Source organism: Rhineura floridana, chromosome 3 (assembly GCF_030035675.1).
Source record: "Rhineura floridana isolate rRhiFlo1 chromosome 3, rRhiFlo1.hap2, whole genome shotgun sequence".
NCBI classification, from domain to species: Eukaryota; Metazoa; Chordata; class Lepidosauria; order Squamata; family Rhineuridae; genus Rhineura; species Rhineura floridana.
This window is the reverse complement of record NC_084482.1, coordinates 171,908,681-171,928,584: the sequence shown is the minus strand read 5'-3', so window position 1 is coordinate 171,928,584 and position 19,904 is coordinate 171,908,681. Positions and strand designations below refer to the sequence as shown.

The window sequence follows — 19,904 nt, the reverse complement described above, 5'->3', positions numbered from 1 at the left end:
GATCCAGACAGAGAGACAGATGTAGGGGCTAGTGGTCCTGACTGAGGAAGCACAGGGTTTGAGCCACTGAGCCAGATACCCGAGCCCAAGATGCCAAAGACCCCTGAATCTGGACCTCCATTTACTACAGCTTCCATGTCCAGTTCCATAATCGGGCTGTCTTACTTGCCTCCATTGATTTAGGGCATTAACAACTGCAATGTGCCTGATCAGAGCTGATGGAAAGACAACAGCTTGCTAGTCTCAAAGCCAGACGGCTGCCACTTAAAGGCTCTACGCTCCCCATCAAAGGGTGGAGCCTGAGAGATATAATCTGGGAGTATAAAAGGACTCAACTGTGCCTAAACTCTCCTTAGAAGAAATAGTGCTCTGTCTGCTCTATGTGCTCTGTTCAGGGTACTGAAAGGCCTACCACTGACTTTCCTTGCTTTCAGGAATCCTCACATTGGCTGTACCTTGCCAGTCCTTTTCCTTCCAGAACTCATCTTCTGCTGGAATTTGCACCCTCATAGAATTTACTTTAGTAAGAAAGACCCAGTAGCCATATCCCACTCTAAGCTTGCTCACAGGGCTATTTTGAAGTTAAAATGCAGCTCTGGTCTACTTCGAAGCTGGGGCAGGGCGGGTGTAAACAATAAGCACTTCTTAATGATTTGTCAGTTCTAAGTTAAAGCAGAACAACAAAGAGTCTTGTGGCACCTCAAGGATTAACAGATCTGACATACATTTTGTGGTGCTGCAGCTTTCAATTTGTTGTGGACAGATTAAGATGATCCACCCTTGGAGACTAATGGAATCCACAGGATTCCTGAATGCCCTGGGGGAGTTCCCAGTAGATAGAGCAGGTGACCCTGTCATACTGTGGAACAGTGAGGTGCATCGGGCTCTTAACATGGTTGCCCCTGAGCACCCACTGGAGCCCAGGTTCACCTTGGTACACAATGAACTAAGGGCAATGAAACAGGGTGGATGACGGCTAGAGCGCAAGTGGCGAAACACATACTGTGAAATTGATCAGGCACGAGTAAGCCATGCCTACTGTGCAGTGGTGCGGGCAGCAAAGAAGGCCCACTTCTCTGCCACCATTGCATCCTCAAGTAGCCATCCAGAGGAGCTTTTCCGTATTGTCAACTCCAGGAAATTGAGTTTTGGACCCTTCAGAGGCCCACTGTGAATTGTTTGCCAGGCTCTTTGAGGGTAAAGTTGTTTGCCTCCGTAGCAATCTTGATGCCTCATCCACAGCTACTGAAATCCCCAGTGAAGTGTCCAGGACAATGTCTGCTGCAACTTCTTGGGAACGGTTTCAGTTGATGCGGCCTGATGACGTGGACAAGGTGCTTGCGAAGATGTGGCCAGCAACATGTCCTCTCAACCTTTGCCCTTCTTGGCTTATCAAAGCTTGCCGAGGGGGTTTGACAGAGTGGATCCAATGTGTGGTCAATGCATTGTTGCAGGGGGGAGTGGTTCCAACTGCCCTGAAAGAGGCGGTGATCTGACTGCTCCTGAAAAAGCCCACCCTGGACCCATTGGTTTGCGACAACTACTGCCCGGTGACAAATATCCCCTTCTTAGGGAAGGTGATTGAGAGGGTTGTGGCACAGCAATTGCAAGTACTCTTGGATGAAACTGATTATCTTGACCCATTCCAGTCTGGGTTCAGGCCTGGTTATGGGACTGAATCAGCCTTGGTCACCCTGATGGATGACCTTTATTGGGAGAAGGAAAGGGAGTTCGACCCTGTTATTTTTACTTGATCTCTCGGCAGCTTTTGATACCATTAACCATGGTATCCTTCTGGGCCAACTTGGTGAGATGGGTATTGGAAACACTGTTTTATAGTGGTTCCAATCCTATCTCCAGGGTCATTTTCAGAAAATAGCATTGTGTGATTATCTTTACGTCCCCTGGCAGTTGTGCTGTGGGGTGCCTCAGGGTACCATCTTGTCCCCTATGCTGTTTAACATCTATATGAAGGTCTTGGGAGAGGTCATCAGGAGATTTGGGGCTAGGTGTCAGCAGTATGCTCATGACACCCAGCTCTGTTTGTCTGTAACATCTGAATTGGGAGAGGCCGTGCAAGCCCTGGACTGATGCCTGGACTCGGTGGTGGGCTGGATGAGGGCCAATAAACTGAGTCTGAATCCTAGCAAGATGGAGGTGCTGTGGGTTGGCGGATCCTGAGTTCAGATAATTGGTCAGTTGCCTGCTTTGGATGGAGTCATACTCCCTCTGAAAGAGGAGGTCCGTAGTCTGGAGGTGCTTCTGGCTCCATCTTTGTTGCTAGAGGCCCAGGTGACCTCAATGGCTAGGAGTGTCTTTTACCAGCTTTGGCTGGTAAGACAGCTGCAGCCATTTCTGGACAGGGATAGCCTGACCACTGTTGTCCATGAACTGGTAACCTCCAGGCTGGATTATTGTAATGTGCTTTATGTGGGGCTGCCCTTGAGGTTGGTCTGGAAGCTGCAGCTGGTGCAAAATGCAGCGGTGAGACTGCTCACTGGGGCAGGGTATCACCAACATGTCACCCCACTGCTGAAAGAACTGCACTGGCTGCCCATTTGCTACTGGGCCAAGTTCAAGGTTCTAGTTTTGGTGTACAAAGCCCTACACAGCTTGGGACCAGGATACCTGAAAGACCGTCTTACCCCTTATATGCCCAGTTGATCACTACGCTCTGCAGGTGAGGGCCTCCAGCAGATACCATGTTATCAGGAGGTCCGTTCTGCAGAACATAGGAAATGGAACTTTAGTGTGGTGGCATCTCTCCTTTGGAATTCTCTCACCTTAAATATTAGACAGGCACCATCTGTGTTACCTTTTCAGTGCCTATTGAAGACTTTCCTTTTTCAACAAGCCTTTCAAGTTGAGACCTATCCCAGTCTGCATCTGTGTTGGAATTGCTTTTTAATATGTTTTTAAACCTTTTTTAAAAAACAACAACTGTTTTTAACCTTTTTTAAAAAAAGATGTCTTGAAACCTTGAAAAATGTTTTGAAAGATGTTTGGTTTAAAAGTCTGTTTTTATGATGTTTTAAAGTGTTTTTAGTGTTTTTGTTTGCTGTGAGGAAGGGTGGGATATAAATTTTACACAGAAAATGAGAAATTAAGAAGATACTGTGTTGCTTTAATAGTGAGAAGTGATGTAGCAAAAGCAGGAGCTATAAGGCAAGGTCTGAGCGAGTGATATCAATGAGATTTAACAGGAAACCTGTTAACATAACCATCATCAAAGTCTATGCTCCAACAGCAAACACAGAAGAAGAGGAATTGGAGAGATTTTACACAAAAGTACAGAATGAAATTGATCACGCACCAAAACAAGATGTGCTGATAATCATGGGGGTCTGGAATGCAAAAGTAGGGAACAGAGAAGAACTAGGAATTGTGGGGAAATGGGGCTTAGGGGACAGAAATGAAGCAGGAGAAAGACTTATTGAATTCTGTGAAGCCAAGAATTTGTTTCTTGCAAACACATTTTATGAGCAACTAAAAAGGCGACTGTACATGTGGACATCACCAAATGGTCAATATAGGAATCAAATTGATTATATAATTGGTAGCAGAAGATGGAGAAGTTCCATATTTTCTGCAAAAACAAGACCAGGAACAGACTGTGATACAGATCATGAACTGGTCGTATCGAAAAGCAGAGTAAAGCTAAAGAACAACAACAAAGCAATCATAATGCCAAAATACCTTTTAAATAATATCCCCAAAGAATATAAAGATCAAATAAGGAACAGTTTTGAGGCTTTAAACTTAGTTGACAGAGAACCAGAAGAACTATGGAGTGAAGTCAGAGACATTATCAGGGAAGAATGCAAAAAGACAATACCTATAGTTAAAAAGAGAGAAAGACCTCAATGGATGACTGAAGAAACTGTGAAAATGATTAAAGAGAGAAGAAAAGCAAATGCAAAAGGAGACAGAAACAAGGTCAGAACCCTAAATGCAACAATACAGCGACTAGTATGTAGGGACAAAGAACTATTGCAATAGTTATTGTATAAAAATAGAAGAGGACACCAAAAAGGGTAGAACAAGAGCCCTGTTCCAAAAGATTAGAGAAATTAAAGGGAAATTTAAACCAAGAGTAGGCATGTTGAATAATCAACAGGAGAAGACACGGACTGACCAAGATAAAATAAAAGGAAGATGGAAGCAATACACTGAAGAACTATATAAAAAGGATGCAAGGATGACAGATTCATTCATGGAGGAACAGTATAATGAAGAACCAGAAATTTTAGAATGTGAGGTGAAAGCTGCTCTTAAAATACTTGGAAGAAACAAATCACCAGGAATAGATGGCATACCAATAGAGTTGCTACAAGCTACTGAGACTCAATCTGTCAAATTTTGACAAAAAAATTGTCAACAAATATGGAAAACTAAACAATAGCCTACAGACTGGAAGCATTCAATATACATCCCAATTCCAAAGAAAGGGGATCCCATGGACTGCAATAATTGTCCAATTATTGCCTTACTATCCCATGGAAGTAAATACTGAAGATTCTACAACAAAGGCTCTTGGCATATATGGAGCGAGAAATGCCAGATGTCCAAGCTGGATTTAGAAAGGGAAGAGGCACCAGAGATCATATTGCAAACATATACTGGATAATGGAATGGACCAAGGAATTTCAGAAGGAAATCACCCTGTGCTTTATAGATTACAGCAAAGCCTTTCATTGTGTAGGTCATGAAAAACTACGGAATGCTTTAAAAGAAATGGGGGTGTCACAACATCTGATTGTCCTGATGTGCAACCTATACTCTGGACAAGAGGGTACTGTAAGGACAGAATATGGAGAAACCGACAGAATATGGAGGAAGTCAGTCAGAAAGGTTGTGAGATGGGGTGTATTTTATCACCCTATTTGTTTAATCTATACATAGTACATTTCAGATGGAAAGAGGGATTAGACCAAGATGGAGGTGTGAAAATTGGAAGAAATATCAATAATTTAAGATATGCAGATGATACCATACTTTTAGCAGAAACCAGTAATGATTTGAAACGAATGCTGATGAAAGTTAAAGAGGAAAGCACAAAAGCAGGACTACAGCTGAACATCAGGAAGACTAAAGTAATAACAGAAAATGTATGTAACTTTACAGTTGACAATGAGGACATTGAACTTGTCAAGGATTATCAATATCTTGGCACAGTCATTAACCAAAAAGGAGACAATAGTCAAGAAATCAGAAGAAGGCTAGGACTGGGGAGGGCAGCTGTGAGAGAACTAGAAAAGGTCCTTAAATGCAAAGATGTATCACTGAACACTAAAGTCAGGATCATTCAGACCATGATATTTCCAATCTCTATGTATGGATGTGAAAGTTGGACAGTGCAAAAAGCAGATAACAGACAAATCAACTCATTTGAAATGTGGTGTTGGAGGAGAGCTTTGCACATACCATGGACTACAAAAAAGACAAATAATTGGATGTTAGAACAAATTAAACCAGAACTATCATTAGAAGCTAAAATGATGAAACTGATCATACTTTGGACACATAATGAGAAGACATGATTCACTAGAAAAGACAATAATGCTGGGAAAAAAAGAAGGGAGTAGAAAAAAAGAAAGGCTTAAAAAGAGATGGATTGATTCTATAAAGGAAGCCATAGACCTGAACTTACAAGATCTGAACAGGGTGGTTCACGACAGATGCTATTGGAGGTCGCTGATTCATAGGGTCGCCCTAAGTCGTAATCGACTTGAAGGCACATAACAACAATATTACCCTCTACAATAGCCATACCAGAGCAGTTTCTGTGGACTTGTGAACCTATGCATAGTCCAGAAGACAATGGGGTAATGAGGTTAAGGAACAGGAAAGAGAAAATGATTGAGAGAGATGCACACCTCTTTGGGCTTTCCCCCAAAACATCTACATTAGAGCTGTTCTAGTCCTTAAGCAGCATTAGGTAATAGAATTCTGTACTGTACCAACTGAACTTTACAGGCATTTAAAAACACTTGTATTCCTTTTTGTTGTTGTTACAAAAATAGACAGGCATGCAAAACAAAGATAGGGTTGTTGTTATGTGCCTTCAAACTCTCCTCTAACACCACATTTCAAACGAGAGGTTAGAAAGAAGTTAAATGTGGTGGAAGGTGGTCTTGTGGTGAGAGAAAAAGTGAGGATAAAAGACAGAGAGGTATAGACAGTCCTGCAGGGAAGAGAGGCAGAAAGAGTGCAAAGGGGGCTAATAGAGGTGGGGTGCAGAGAGACCTGTGAGGTGGAGAAAAAGATGAATGCAGATGAGATGATGGTGCAGACAGGAAATGATATGAAGTACAGAGAGAGAAATGAAAAGAAAAAGAAGGGTTAATAGAGAGGATCTAAGAAAAAATGCTGTACTACAGTGTGCCAGAGATGCATTTCTGCAGCTGACATAGCAGTGTGACCTTCTTAAATTAACACAAATGTAAAAGAGACTCTCAGAGTGATCTGAGTTGCGCACCCCCAATCTAGTGTGTGCATTCAACCCGAGAATTAAAGTATTTTTGTTTTACCACACACATTGTATAATCATTTGGCAATGACTGTAGCTGCAAAAATGTAAGACCTTGAGGCACGCTACATTTTTGGCCTGGTCAAATTAAATATCATTAACTTGCCCACTTGAGCACATTACAATTTGTACAGCTGTAAAATTAAGCCCAATTTAATGTTTTCTGTTAGTAAGAGAAATGCTGATTGTGTCCTAAGTTTTATTATTTACAATAAATTAAATGTGCAATTTCTAATGCCTGAGGTTTAGTACTGATCTTTTCTTCAGAAGACTAAGCAATTAGGGTGACAAAGCAATCAGAGTTAAAGCATACCAAAACAACCCATGTTATATTGAGTGTAACATTGCTAAAGATAGTTGTTTGCTGTTAGTGGAGAAACACTTAAATAACACATGCTCTAAAATTAATGTAAACTTTAGAAAGCATTGTCTGGCCAAGTTTAAAGGTGAGTTGTGATCTCAAGGCTCAGTCAGTAAAAGAGCAGTAACAGGTAGTATATACGATTCATAAGTATAAGCATTAGGATATGTTCCATACTTGCTTCATGTTTGGTGCTTGTAGAGTAGGGATGAGGCACCTCAGGCCCAGGCGCCAAATGCTTCTCTATTTGGCCATTGGGATTCTTCCCAGTGGCCACACCCTCGGGTGCTCTTGCTTGTCTGGAATGCACCCTTGAACTGTGATGATGACTCTTGTTTGGTTGGAATGAGGATGAGGAGGCGTTTGTATAAATCTCTATTTTTTGCATGGCTTGAATGTAATCTCCTGTACAAAGTAAGAGTCACATCCATTGCTCTGCTTACTTTTGCACTGGGACCTACCTACCACTAGTATGCTGCCCCAAGAAGGTTGCCTATGAAGGAACACGGCCCTTGTGCAGAAAAAGGTTCCCCACCCCCATCATAGAGTGCAAGATGTGAGTGCCCAAGTGTTCATACTTCCCAACCTACAAAGGGGTTATGTTTGCAGTTGACCTTGAGTTCTATGGAAAATGGTTCTCATTCGTTTTCCATAAAACTAACCTCCTGGTTTGCCAATACTTTATAAAAAGACAGAAAAAGAATACATCTCACAGTGGTTTCTTCTGAAATTCACAGATGATTTGATTTAGTTAGTTACCTCCCTAGCTGCTTATTTGCAAAATATTTAATCCTCCTTTTTTTCTTGGGTTAGCGGTTGGCAGGTTCACACCTCCCCCCTCACACAGGCCTATTAACTTTCCGTTGTAGAAGTCAGTGAGACATGCTGACAGATATGTGGAAAAGTGAAAGGGCTGCATGGTGGGGGTGAAGAATTGGGCAAAGGCTGCCGTTTATTAATGGATTAGTGACTGCTGTGTCTGGAGAGGATAGGTGCAAATTTTGACAACCTTCTTGACTGCTGCTCCTTTACTCTTTCTCTTAAAAGTTAAAGGGAGACAATGACTTCTGTGGGATAAAGTAAACAGCGTTGCCTCTTCCCTGTGTCTCACTGTAGTTAGTGTGGGAGTTCCTTAGAGCTCAGAAGGGTGCAGTCTACTGGAAAGGTTGTATTGACAATAATGGACTGAAGCCAGGGGGCTGGCTTTTATATCTTATAGCTGACAAGAGGTCTTGTCATCATTTTACCTTGGATTAGCAATAGAGCATGTTTACCAGTATTATGGTTCATTAAAACAACCCCTTTCTCATAAAAGGTTGCTGGGGGCAAAAAACTGATGACAGATTGTTATTGTTTCTCTGAATAGCTGTTCAAATGTTATGATTACCTAGATCATTTTAAAGTGCAAAGAATGAAATTTCTGGAACTTGGACTCTGCTCTTCCTCTGGATTCATATGGCCTGAAATCCATAAATCTCTGGGGTGGAGTAGACACTACTATAAGCAGAACTGGTGTTTGTAGAGCAACAGGATTGACTTTGGACAAGCCCTGGCAAACCTACAATTCCAGCCATTTGCGTGACCAGCTAAAACTCAAGGCACCCACAGATGTACAGAGGCCATTGGCAACCCACAATCACTTTAGCGGATGGTAGCCATGACTTGCTTGAGGCACTAAGTGTAGATTTATGTAAGTACTTTTCTCCCACTTTTCCCCAGTCATCCCATGGTGATATTTAAATGAAACTGGGTATTATGAAAAGTTCTAACACATGAGGAGAGATGCCTGATGTTTAGCATACTGATTGTGTATTAGATCTTTCACATGGGGGATATCTGGGGTGACTGAAAAAGTCACCAGGATATGGAAAATCAGCCACGTGAATCCAGCACAACACTACCGCTTTCCTGGGAGTTATTTAGATTTATACTACTGTCAACATGGTTGACACCTCATCCCATAGCCTACTAGCAAGACAACTTTGAGCACAGTTAATGAAGAATGAGGTATTCTAGCAATATGTCTATCTTGCCCCAGGAATCCAATTATAATGATCCCATAGTGTGTGAAGGAGATCAATGGTAAAGCACATCCAGCCCAATAATTCTTTGGAAGAGGAATATTTTAATAAGAAGCCAGTCACTTAGTTGATTTATAGAGTTACTTCTGTTAACTGGCATCCTATATATGGAGTGAGCTTCTACGTGATTTAAAGCAGCTATTTTTGAAGTTCTTGGTCTCAGTCATTATGATGGGCAGAGTATGTGTATAAGAAGGGACTCTTTATTGGGAGGACCACTGCTCATGTGCAGATGTACACCTGGGCAATGCACCTCTGTGCCCTCTGCATAGAGAAATGTTCTGCTTCTCCTGATGTATGATTTCTGAGAGTGGGAGGCCGTGTCAATGACACTGGAGGAAAGTCCCCAATGCAGAACTCTCTCCAAGTGTAATTCTATACTTTTTTTCAGTGGGGAACTGTAGAGAGATACACTTGGGGATACCTCTAGTGTGGGGGCACAACCTGCTTCCTTTGTATGAGTGTCCAACAGCCATAAATATTGGTGACTGTAGTCTGTTTCAATCTGTATAACCTCATCCCTTCATCATCATCAAAGCTCCATCCCTGCATCTATTTTGTAGTGTGATGACATGTTTGGTACTGGCTATGTATAAGGTGGGCTGGGCATTTGCATTAGCCAGAGCATATAATCACAAATGGATTTCACTATTTGAGTGAGGGAAGAACAACCCTCCCTTGCTTGGGGCTGGTAATCATGTATGTTTTTGACTGCCCCTCTACTATGTGATCATGAATATTACATGGAGATGTAATATTAAAAATAAATACTGGCCCTGTGGGTACATCTAGGTTAAACAAAAAATACTTCGCTTTTGCTTGGAAATTTTATACAGCAACATTTATAAGTGTTTAAATCTTAAATGATACGGTTGATGTTGGGGGGGGGAATCTATGCATACAAATGTCTTATTAAACTCCCTAGATGTTTAATTTCTTAAGAATATTACTTGCACATATTACGGATCTAGAGACCTTTTCACAGATAAAATGTTACATGAATTCAATTAGAATAGGTAATTGTCTTATATGAAGGACCTATAATTAAACATAAGTGACTGGGAAATAATTCAGGAACATTAACAACACAATCTGTCTACTCATCTACTCAAAAATAGGTCCCACTGAATTCTTACTCAGAGGCAGAGCTTGGAAAAGTTACTTTTTTTGAACTACAACTCCCATCAGCCCAATCCAGTGGCCATGCTGGCTGGGGCTGATGGGAGTTGTAGTTCAAAAAAGTAACTTTTCCAAGCTCTGCTCAGAGGTAAGTGGATTATAGGATTGGAGCCTAAATATTTGTATAACTTCTTAATCTTCCTTTTGACTGTTGAAAAAAATACGAAAATGTACCTCTAATATATATGCTTTGACTCAGTGGTAGAGCACGTTTTGTATGCAGAAGGTTCCAGGTTCAGTTTGTTGTTGTTATATGCCTTCAAGTTGATTATGACTTATGGTGACCCTATGAATCTTTTTGGATATACTCATAGGGTTTTCATGGTAAGAGTATTCAGAGGTGGTTTACCATTGCCTTCCTCTACGCATACGGTACCAAGTATTCCCAGGCGGTCTCCCATCTAAGTACTAACCAGGCCTGACCATGCTTAACTTCAGACGAGATCGGGTGTGTTCAGGGTAGTATGGCCATAGTCCAGGTTCAGTACCCTCTTCAAAAGATCAGATAGCAAGTAATGGGACAGACAAAGGCTTCTGCCTGAAACTCTGGAGAGCCACTGCTAGTCAGAGCAGGAAATACAGACCTAGGGTACATTTACACCATACATTTATTCCACTATTATTCCACTTTAAACAGTCATGGCTTCCCCCAAACAATCCTGGGAAGAATAGTTTGTGAGCGGTGTTGAGTGTTATCAGGAGACTCATCTTTTCCTCACAGAGCTATAGTGCTCTGAGAACTGTAGCTCTATGAGGGGTATACAGGCATCCTAACAACTCTCAGCATCCTTTACAGTTTAAAGTGGAATAAATATATGGTGTGAAAGTGGCCCTAGAAGGACAAATAGTATGACCTGTTATAAGACAGATTCCTTGGACACAAGGAAAGGCAAGTCTGATGGTTTAATTTGAACCAATACTCGGTTTTTTGGTATGCTCACATGGTGAAACCAGGCTCACAGTGTAGCTAATGAACATGTGATATCCATGACTCCTCTTTTATATTATGTCTGTCTTTATTTGTGGTCCATCTGATTTTCTAAGATATGGTACTGATTTCAGAATGTTACTTGACTAATTTTTGAAGAATTTCACAGATAATGTGCAGATATTGCACAGCATATGTTGTGTCAACACGATTCACAATAAAAGCAGCAATGTACAATAAATAACTCTAATTATTATTATTAGTTTTGGCAAGGAAGGATTTTGACATGCTATGGTAAAGAGTTAAAACTTTGATCTTAATCAGAAAGAATATTATAGAAAATGAACTGTAGTGGCTCTGGCTCTGAGATGAACAGGTCAACTTATTGTGCAAAGAAAGTTACACACAATATAAAAGGATAGTGATCCATCTGTATGTAATAAACATGGACTCTAGAAAGTCATGGGAGAGAAATAGAATGATACAACAGACCATTAAGGCAACCCATGATGTATGTTTCTAATCAAGAAAAGATGACACCATAATGTGAAAAGTGGGAGACCTAGGAACAAATCCAAATGGAAAATCTCCCAAGCAAGAGAATGCAAAGGACATCTGAAACTTTCACATCAATCATGTGGATTTTTAAAAAAAATATCCATTTTGTTTCTGATGGACAAACAATGGTGAAAAGAAATAAAGGTTCACAATAAGAGAAATAATGAAATGTGGTTAGCAAGTTTAGTTTATGAAAGTCATTGGGAGGAGCTGTGTTTGCAAGCTCATCTTTTTTGCAAGCTGGCGTGGAGGCTGCTACCATGTGGTAGTTATTCTGTGTTCCACTTATGATATCCGAAGTGTTTTGCTATGTGAATCTTCCTAACATCACGGAGAGTTTCCAGTCCAACACCTGAAAGTCCTCATGGCAGAAGGTGTTGGCATGGAAACCACACAACAAGTAGTGTCTATGAGGAAAGCAGAACCATATCATTTATTTATTACATTTATATACTGCCCCATAGCCGAAGCTCTCTTGGCGGTTTACAGCAATTAAAAACATTAAAACCAAATCTACAAATCTACAAACACACACAAAATTTAAAGCACAATTTAAAAACGTTATAAATGAGATGCTGAAAACTCACCACAAGAGGCGTTTTGCATGGGACCAGAAGCTGCTGTACATTTAATGGTTACATAGAAGAAGGGATTTTTGTGTGAAGCACGAAGCCAGGGCTTACAAGAAGAGATAGAGGGACTCCATGCTGCCAATTCTCCTCTCCTTGATGCAGCACCTGGGCTCTGCATCTGCTACAGACAACAACTACCCTCCCATCACGACGGGGAAAGAAACACTGAGAGCTGCTGACTTAGCACCATCACCTGCAATACCAATCATAGTGAGCTGGAGAGGCCTGGGGCCAATAAAGAGAGCTCCAGAAGCCAAGGCCATGGCCCTTAGGAGAGAGAGAGACTCTATGCTGCCAATTCCTCCCTCCCTGTTGCAACACCTTGGCTGATATTTCTTTTTCTTCTATTTTTCTCTGTGAAACTAGATTTATGTACCTCAGTACTAACACATGTGTTTCTATAATGGAGATGTTCATTTTTTTTTGTCTGACCAACTGAGATGCTCCTTGTGAGGTTATGAACGACAGGTGGGCTGGTGACTGCGCCAGACTCCCTACAAGGTGACAGTCTGTTGGTGGGGATGGGCTTAATTTCCCTAGGTGAGAGGTGAGGAGAAGGTGTCTGTACTACCCCAGGTGAGAGATGGGGTGAAAAAATGCTATGTCATTCTTTTCTGTTGCTAATGAATTGTTTGATTTAATGGTCTTGTTTTCCTGTACTGATTATTGGTTAGTCAATACCAAAGGCTTCAGTGCCGTAACTAGGCAGGTGCAACAGGTGCACAGGCCCAGGGCCCAGGACGAAGGGCCCCCTGAAATGGAACTGACAAAAAAATTGTCAAATATAATAATATTTTCAAATTTTAAATTTTGCCGTCGTGCTCTGCTGTGCGGTTCAGATGTCGGTGAACCGAGTGTGTCGAGTGGGCCCAGGCAGCCCATTGCGTTATTTAGCGGTTTCGTGATTGGTCATTGCGTCACTCAGTCCCTGGACGCCCTCGATGCCTTCTGCTCACCAACATCTGAATGACTGAATCGCAGGACTGATCGACGCATCACACGCGCAACAGGAGCGAATGTTTATGTTTATGTCGTGGTTTATGCCGCTTTTTACCCAACGACCACAGCTCAAAGTATATTTGATGCTGTTTGTTAACTAGTCTGACTTTGACTTGTGATTCGATAACGAACGAATTACTTTGTTTTCGTGTTTATGTGTTATTGTGAAAACAGGTAGGTAAGCTTTATTAAATAATAAAAATCTCAAAAATACGTTCGTATATTTTAAGGTTAAGGTGGCGAATCATCTATTTGAATTTAGCGATATTACATTATTTTGCTACAATTCTATACCGGGGTAGATATTTTAATTTATTATATTTATATTGTACATAAATTAAATTAAATTAAAAATTAAATACGTATGTGATTGTGGAATGTAATTTATAAGGCATACAAAAACTTAGCTCATAATTATCGTTATTATTAAAGTAAAGATAATGTCAAATGCAAATAATTACAAATATAGGAAGATATTTATATAAAAGATTATCATTGTAATACTTAAGCTCTTAATTTCCAGAAGATTTGATGATTTTAATTTTTTTGAGATTTTTTATCGATTTAATTTTTTAAATATTTTTACCAATACTCATGCAGTGTGAAAAATAGTATTTTTGTTTTTTTCTAGTCCAAAAATGTCCAAGCAACTGTCGGGTGCACAAAATAAAAAAATAAACAAGCGAAAATTAGAAGAATGCAAATCAGTGTCGCAGCAATTTGTTAAATGGCTGAGAAAAGAAACACCAGAAGGCAAAGAGCCTGCGCAAGAGGCCAAATCTAGTACTGCTTCACAAGATGATAATACCGTACTACAGTTGCATTCTACTATTTCAAAGGATGATGATACACAGGAAGGCAAGGAACCTGCGCAAGAGGACAATTTTTTTCTCATCCTCAACAACACGATGGGAAATTTTAATGAAGTCTTTAAAATTGTCACTAAAAAGTTTTTCTGATACAAGGTGGTCATCAAAGGTCAATGCAATAAAGTCACTATGTTTACAATTATCCGAAGTAAAGAAAGGATTGGAAACGATTGCAAATGATTTATCAAATCCGGAAGCTGTATCAAATGCAAAAAGTTTGCTGTTACAAATTAATTATAGATTTATCTGTATTCTTCCTGTGTGGAATAAAATTCTACAATGCATTGAACGAACAAATAAAGCATTACAATGAAAAGATGTATCGATAGACCATGCAACAAAATTAGTTGATGGACTTACGTGGTACTTTACAAGAACTATGAGAAACAGGTTTCGAACAAAATTTCCTGGAAGCAAAAAATTTGGCTGAAACAATGGATATAGAGATTGGATTTCCTAATTAATGGAAGAGTTAATAAAATGGAAATAGATGAAGCACCAGATGAAGGAAGTAGCATGACACCCGAAGAATTATTTAAAATGCAAATTTACAGCGTTTTTGACACTCTGTCTCAAATAGATTGGTGTTATGAGCAACTGAGAACTATCTGTGACGATTTTTGCTTTCTCTATGGCTCATCTTTAGAATCGATGAGCATTGCTGATTTACAAAAATCGGCTGCAGATCTCACTATTAAGTATAGCAAAGATTTAAATATGTACGAGCTCACATGTGAAATTCAAAGCTTTAAGTTTGAAGCCTCGACACTAATACAAAACATTAAAACTCCGCTTGATATTCTACAGGCTCTTCATGACTTTGGATTAACTGAGTCATATCCGAATATCAATGTTGCTCTCCGAAATATTTCTCACTCTTCCCGTTTCTACCGCTTCGTGTAAGAGAAGTTTTAGCAAGTTAAAATTAATTAAGAATTATTTAAGATCGGACAAGAACAATTATCCAATTTCCATAATTTTGATTGAATATAATATCGTTAAAGATATTAATTATGATGATGTAATCAATGATTTTGCTGAAATGAAAGCCAGAAAAGTGCAATTAAAATAATTATTTTCATTTATAAATACATGTGAATGATCTAGTATATTTCTTGTGTACACAAAAACAATTGTTATATCGTATTTGTTTTATTATTATTTCCCCCCCCCCAAAAAAATTAAGGGGCCCAAAAATAAAACCTTGCACAGGGCACATGAAAAGCTAGTTACGGCACTGAAAGGCTTGTTGGAATAGAAAGGTCTTTGCTTGACGCCGGAAGGATATTTGGGTCCTAAGCAGTTTAGCATTTAAAGGTAAGCATCAGCACCTTCGATTTAAATCAAGCTGCAGCTCTACTTACAAGGTAAGGTTTCTTTGACACCAGGTATGGCAGCAGTTCCAAGAATACAGGACTCACTTCATTCTCAATCCACTCAGCCTCTCTTCTGCCTTCTCCTAATGTGTACTGATGCAAAGTACACTGCTAACTTTCCACTCAGACTTTCTTCCCTACCACTTTAGTGCATTCTGAAGCTGACCAATCAACATTCTGCTCAAGGAAGCTCCCCCCACCCGCTCCCATTAGTCCTGTTCTCTCTCCTTACCCATGATCCCAGTCTTCAGTGTTGCTTGGGCATGAAATCATCCAATTGCACCTGCACAGCCTATTTTTGATTTTTTAAAAAATAATAATAATGCAGGACTCTTTTTCAAGCAGCAAGTGCTGCACATCTTGTGGCCCTTCACAACACAACAGCCCACTCCTACCCTCTCATTAGATCAGTGGTTACCAATGTGGCACTCTGGGAATGATGGAGCCCTTGAAATCTCCCCCTGGCCTCCACAAAGCCTCTGAGCTTCCCTCACTGCACCCTTAGTAATGATGTAGTCAAGATGGTTATCTTCCAATCCTTTGAAAAGTATACAGAGCTGAAGGAGGCAGTTGGAAGAAGGACACTCTTTCTCACTTCCTCTTTCAGCTTGATGTGCTTTTCAGGTTTCAGATTAATTCTACAAGATCTGACTTTTACCCAGATGTCTTGGAAAAGTGACGTGCGTGTATGAAATCCCTCTGGGTAGTGGGCTGAGCTGGAGAGGGGGAGAGAAGTAACTAAGGATGGTGGTCCCCACGGCAGTTGTTCAAAAATCCAAATGTATGCACTGACTTTAAAAGATTGGCAACCCCTGCATGAGATCCAGTACACCAGCACATTGGATAGTTAAGACCTTTTTGTTGCTGCTGCTGTTTCTAAAAGTAAGCACTCTGAAGTGCAACCCTATACATATCTCCTCCTCAGAAGTAAGTTCCATTCAGTTCAATGAGGCTTAGTCCCAGGTAAGCGTGCACAGGATTGCACTGTTATTTTGCTTAAGAACAACAGTCAGAGAGGCCTTGCATTTTCTAATATGTGGCAAAAAGTAAATGTGTGGTTCCCCTCCCCCCCCAATGCTGTCCTACTTTTAAAGAGAACAAAAGTTTGGACTCCCAAGGGAGATTGGTTCCTTTTTGGACATGGCAACAGGCGGTGAGAACTGAAGGTACCCATGTACTTGTGAATCTGCTTTTCAGCACATGCAGTGCCATAAGCATCCTTCAGTCTTGAGGACAGACACATTAAAGAAAAAAAGACCGCTTACATTAGCTTTCATGTTCTGAAATAAAATCCTATATGGAGCTGCCTGTCAGATGAGGCAGACTTTCTATTGACTTCATGAACAGCAAACTTTTTAATACATCATTCATTTTGTCCACATTGTCCATTATGTCATTAACAAATATGTCTAAGAAAACATTTGTGCGTAAGAAAGAATAAGAATTTTTCCTTTGTAGAAAACCATGCCAATCCTTGGGCTTTGTACTATAAAATGCAAATTTTGACAGACTACAGATTTCTGTTTCCCATTTAGAACAACTTTATGGTCTGATACACTTCTTTAGCCTACTCTTAAGAAGTCTGCATTTGTTGTTTTGAGGGGGGAACAGTACAACTTCATAGCAACAGCAAAAAAGCCTATTTTCTAAATCTTTTTCTCCTTCACAGTCTGGAGAAATGAGGTTCAAAGTGGAGGTTAATTCTTTTTACAGCTTCATCTAATCCTTCTTTTATTTCTCTAGAAAGGACAATTCTTTTTTAAAGAAGCAGAACTATACTGTTTAGTAATAGACTGTTTCCAAGTGTGCGCACTTCCCTTCTTTCTTGTAAGCTACTCATGGTATAGAAAAACAGACTAAAAGGAGAATTATTATTTGAATAAAACAAAATCCATTTGTCCTCTCTAAAAGTGTTTAGCTTTCCAAAGAAAAATTCCTGAGTGGGAAATATCAGACCTAAAGAAAATGATATTGAGATAGTTAATTAGAATGAACCTTACATAACTGATAAATTTTGGTGTGTCGCTGGCATATTTAAAGTTGCTGTTTAAAAAACAGAATATTGTGGGGCTGACTTAAACAATGAGCTCGCTGCAAATGCATTTTACCTATTTGCTTTAAACCAAAAGTTTCTGACACTGAGTTAAAACTTGACTTCCAAGTACTCTTAAGTTGGATTCCTGCATTGAGCAGGGGGTTGGACCCGATGGCCTTATAGGCCCCTTCCAAATCTACTATTCTATGATACTAGCCTTCTCATTAGAAACATCCAAGAGTAAAAGCCAAGAGAAAAGGCAAGCTGAGTCCAGCAATGTAAATGGTGAGGAATGGTGATAAGGTGACAAACTGAGACCCTTTTTTCAGGGCAGCCATGATGAATGAGAAGAAGTTAGTAGGCTTAGGAGATCTAGATTGGCTGGATGGGTCAGAAATGGTAATTGTGACTCTCTTAGATGTTCTCATCAGGAAAATTGCAGCAGTTAGAGAATTCTGTCTCTGATGCAGACAGTGTGTCTGGCCCTTTGGGAAATGTGCTGCTTGCATGGTTGCTAACTACAATGTCATAGGTGTCATGCTGGTGGAAGTTTTTAAACGTTCTTTGGATGGAACATCAAAAGCAGGGGAACACTGACAAGCTACTGCAACCATGCTGATAAAAGAGAACATCTAAAGAGGTCTATGATAAAACACTAAGAGCGAAGACATATATAAAATGAAAAGAGAACTCCCAGCAGCTTCTTTCTGGCTCCATAATGAAACTGTCTGATGTTCATATCAGAAAAGTGAGAGTTGTTTCAAGGCTTGAGGGAAGAGTCATCTTCCCTGGTTGCTCTCTCCCTCTGCCACCTCCAGTTTCAGAATGTTAAGACAGCACACCTCAGCCAGGTTGCTGACACAAGATGAGGCTGTGATGCTTATGTCTCAAACACTTGACTGAGGGGAGCTTTGATATGTCTCTCCACCCAGAGTAGGAGATCACAGATCTTGGGGAGGATTCACACCTAAGCAGAAAAGCACAGAGTTTGCAGGCAGAAGATCTCAGGTTCAATCCCCAGCATCTCCAATTAAAAGCGTCATGTAGCAGGTGATGGGGATGATAAATATTTCTGCCTGAGATCCTAGAGAGCTGCTGCCAGTCAGAGTAGACAATACTGGGCCAGAGGGACAAATAGTCTGACTTGCTATAAGTAATGTTTCTTAGAGGCACATAGAAGGGAGGGCAAGACTGACGGCTTGAACCAGTATTTGATTTGCTTGTATCACCATTTATTTCCATTGCAAAACCAGGGTCACAATGCACCTATGCTATAACACATGATATGACTCTTCTTTTTATATTATGTATGTGTACACTTTTGAACTGGACCTGGAGAGGGGAAACAGAATTGTAGTAGTAGCCCAAGAATGAGTTTAAGAGGGTTTTTTCCTCTCTTCAGAGTGTCTCATAAAAAAAATCTACACACTAAACAGCTGGCACATATCATCCTCATCATCATCATCATCATCTATAACACCATTAACACTTTACAAAGTAGAAGAGGGCAGATCTCTGCTCCAAAGAGTTTACAAACTAAGGTTCAACATGTGAGAAATGGGGGGGGAGTGGATGGAAGTGGAAGCTTGCAGCTCTGGGCTCCTGCTGGGAGGAAGGGCAGGATATAAATCAAATAATGAATGAATGAATGAATGAATGGAGCAAGAATGTGTGATTATGTCAACTGCATGTACTTAACAGTTACAGACTTCATTACAGCAGGGCAAGGGTACAAATAGTTTCTATCCACTTCCTCTTCAGCGTAGAGTGTGTTCCCTTGTTCTTATACTTCCTCTCCTGCTTAGTACCTGACTTGTGAATTGCTAGGGTGGTGAAGAGCAATTGCCTGCTTTGGATGGGGTTGAACTCCCTCTGAAAGCGCAAGTTCATAGTTTGGGGGTGCTCATGGATCCATGTTTGTCGCTAGAGTTCCAGTTGACCTCAGTGGCTAGAAGTGCCTTTTACGAGCTTTAGTTGGTAAGACAGCTGCAGCCATTTCTGGACCGAGATAGCTTGGCCACTGTTGTCCATGCACTGGTAACCTCCAGGCTAGATTACTGTAGTGCGCTGTATGTGGGGCTGCCCTTGAGGTTGGTCTGGAAGCTGATGCAAAATGCAGTTGTATGACTGCTCACTTGGGCATGATATAGCCAACATGTTACCCTGCTGCTAAAAGAATTAAACTGACTGCCCATTAGCTGCCAGGCCAAATTCAAGCCCTATATAGCTTGGGACCAAGACACCTGAAAGTCTGTTTTATATATCCAGTTGATCACTGTGCTCTGCAGTTGAGGGCCTCCTGCAAATACCATCTTATCAGGAGGTCTGTTCCGCACAACATAGGAAGCAGACCTTTA

At 40.5% G+C, this 19,904-nt stretch overlaps 1 protein-coding gene and 1 pseudogene across 5 annotated transcripts in view; both read right to left on the bottom strand.

The window, feature by feature from the left end:
* The window catches only part of PDZRN3 (PDZ domain containing ring finger 3), a 284,005-nt gene that overhangs the window by 48,684 nt on the left and 215,417 nt on the right, over window positions 1-19,904 (bottom strand). The gene's annotated exons all lie outside the window — the stretch shown is intronic.
* LOC133382584 (5S ribosomal RNA) lies at window positions 10,515-10,626 on the bottom strand (annotated as a pseudogene).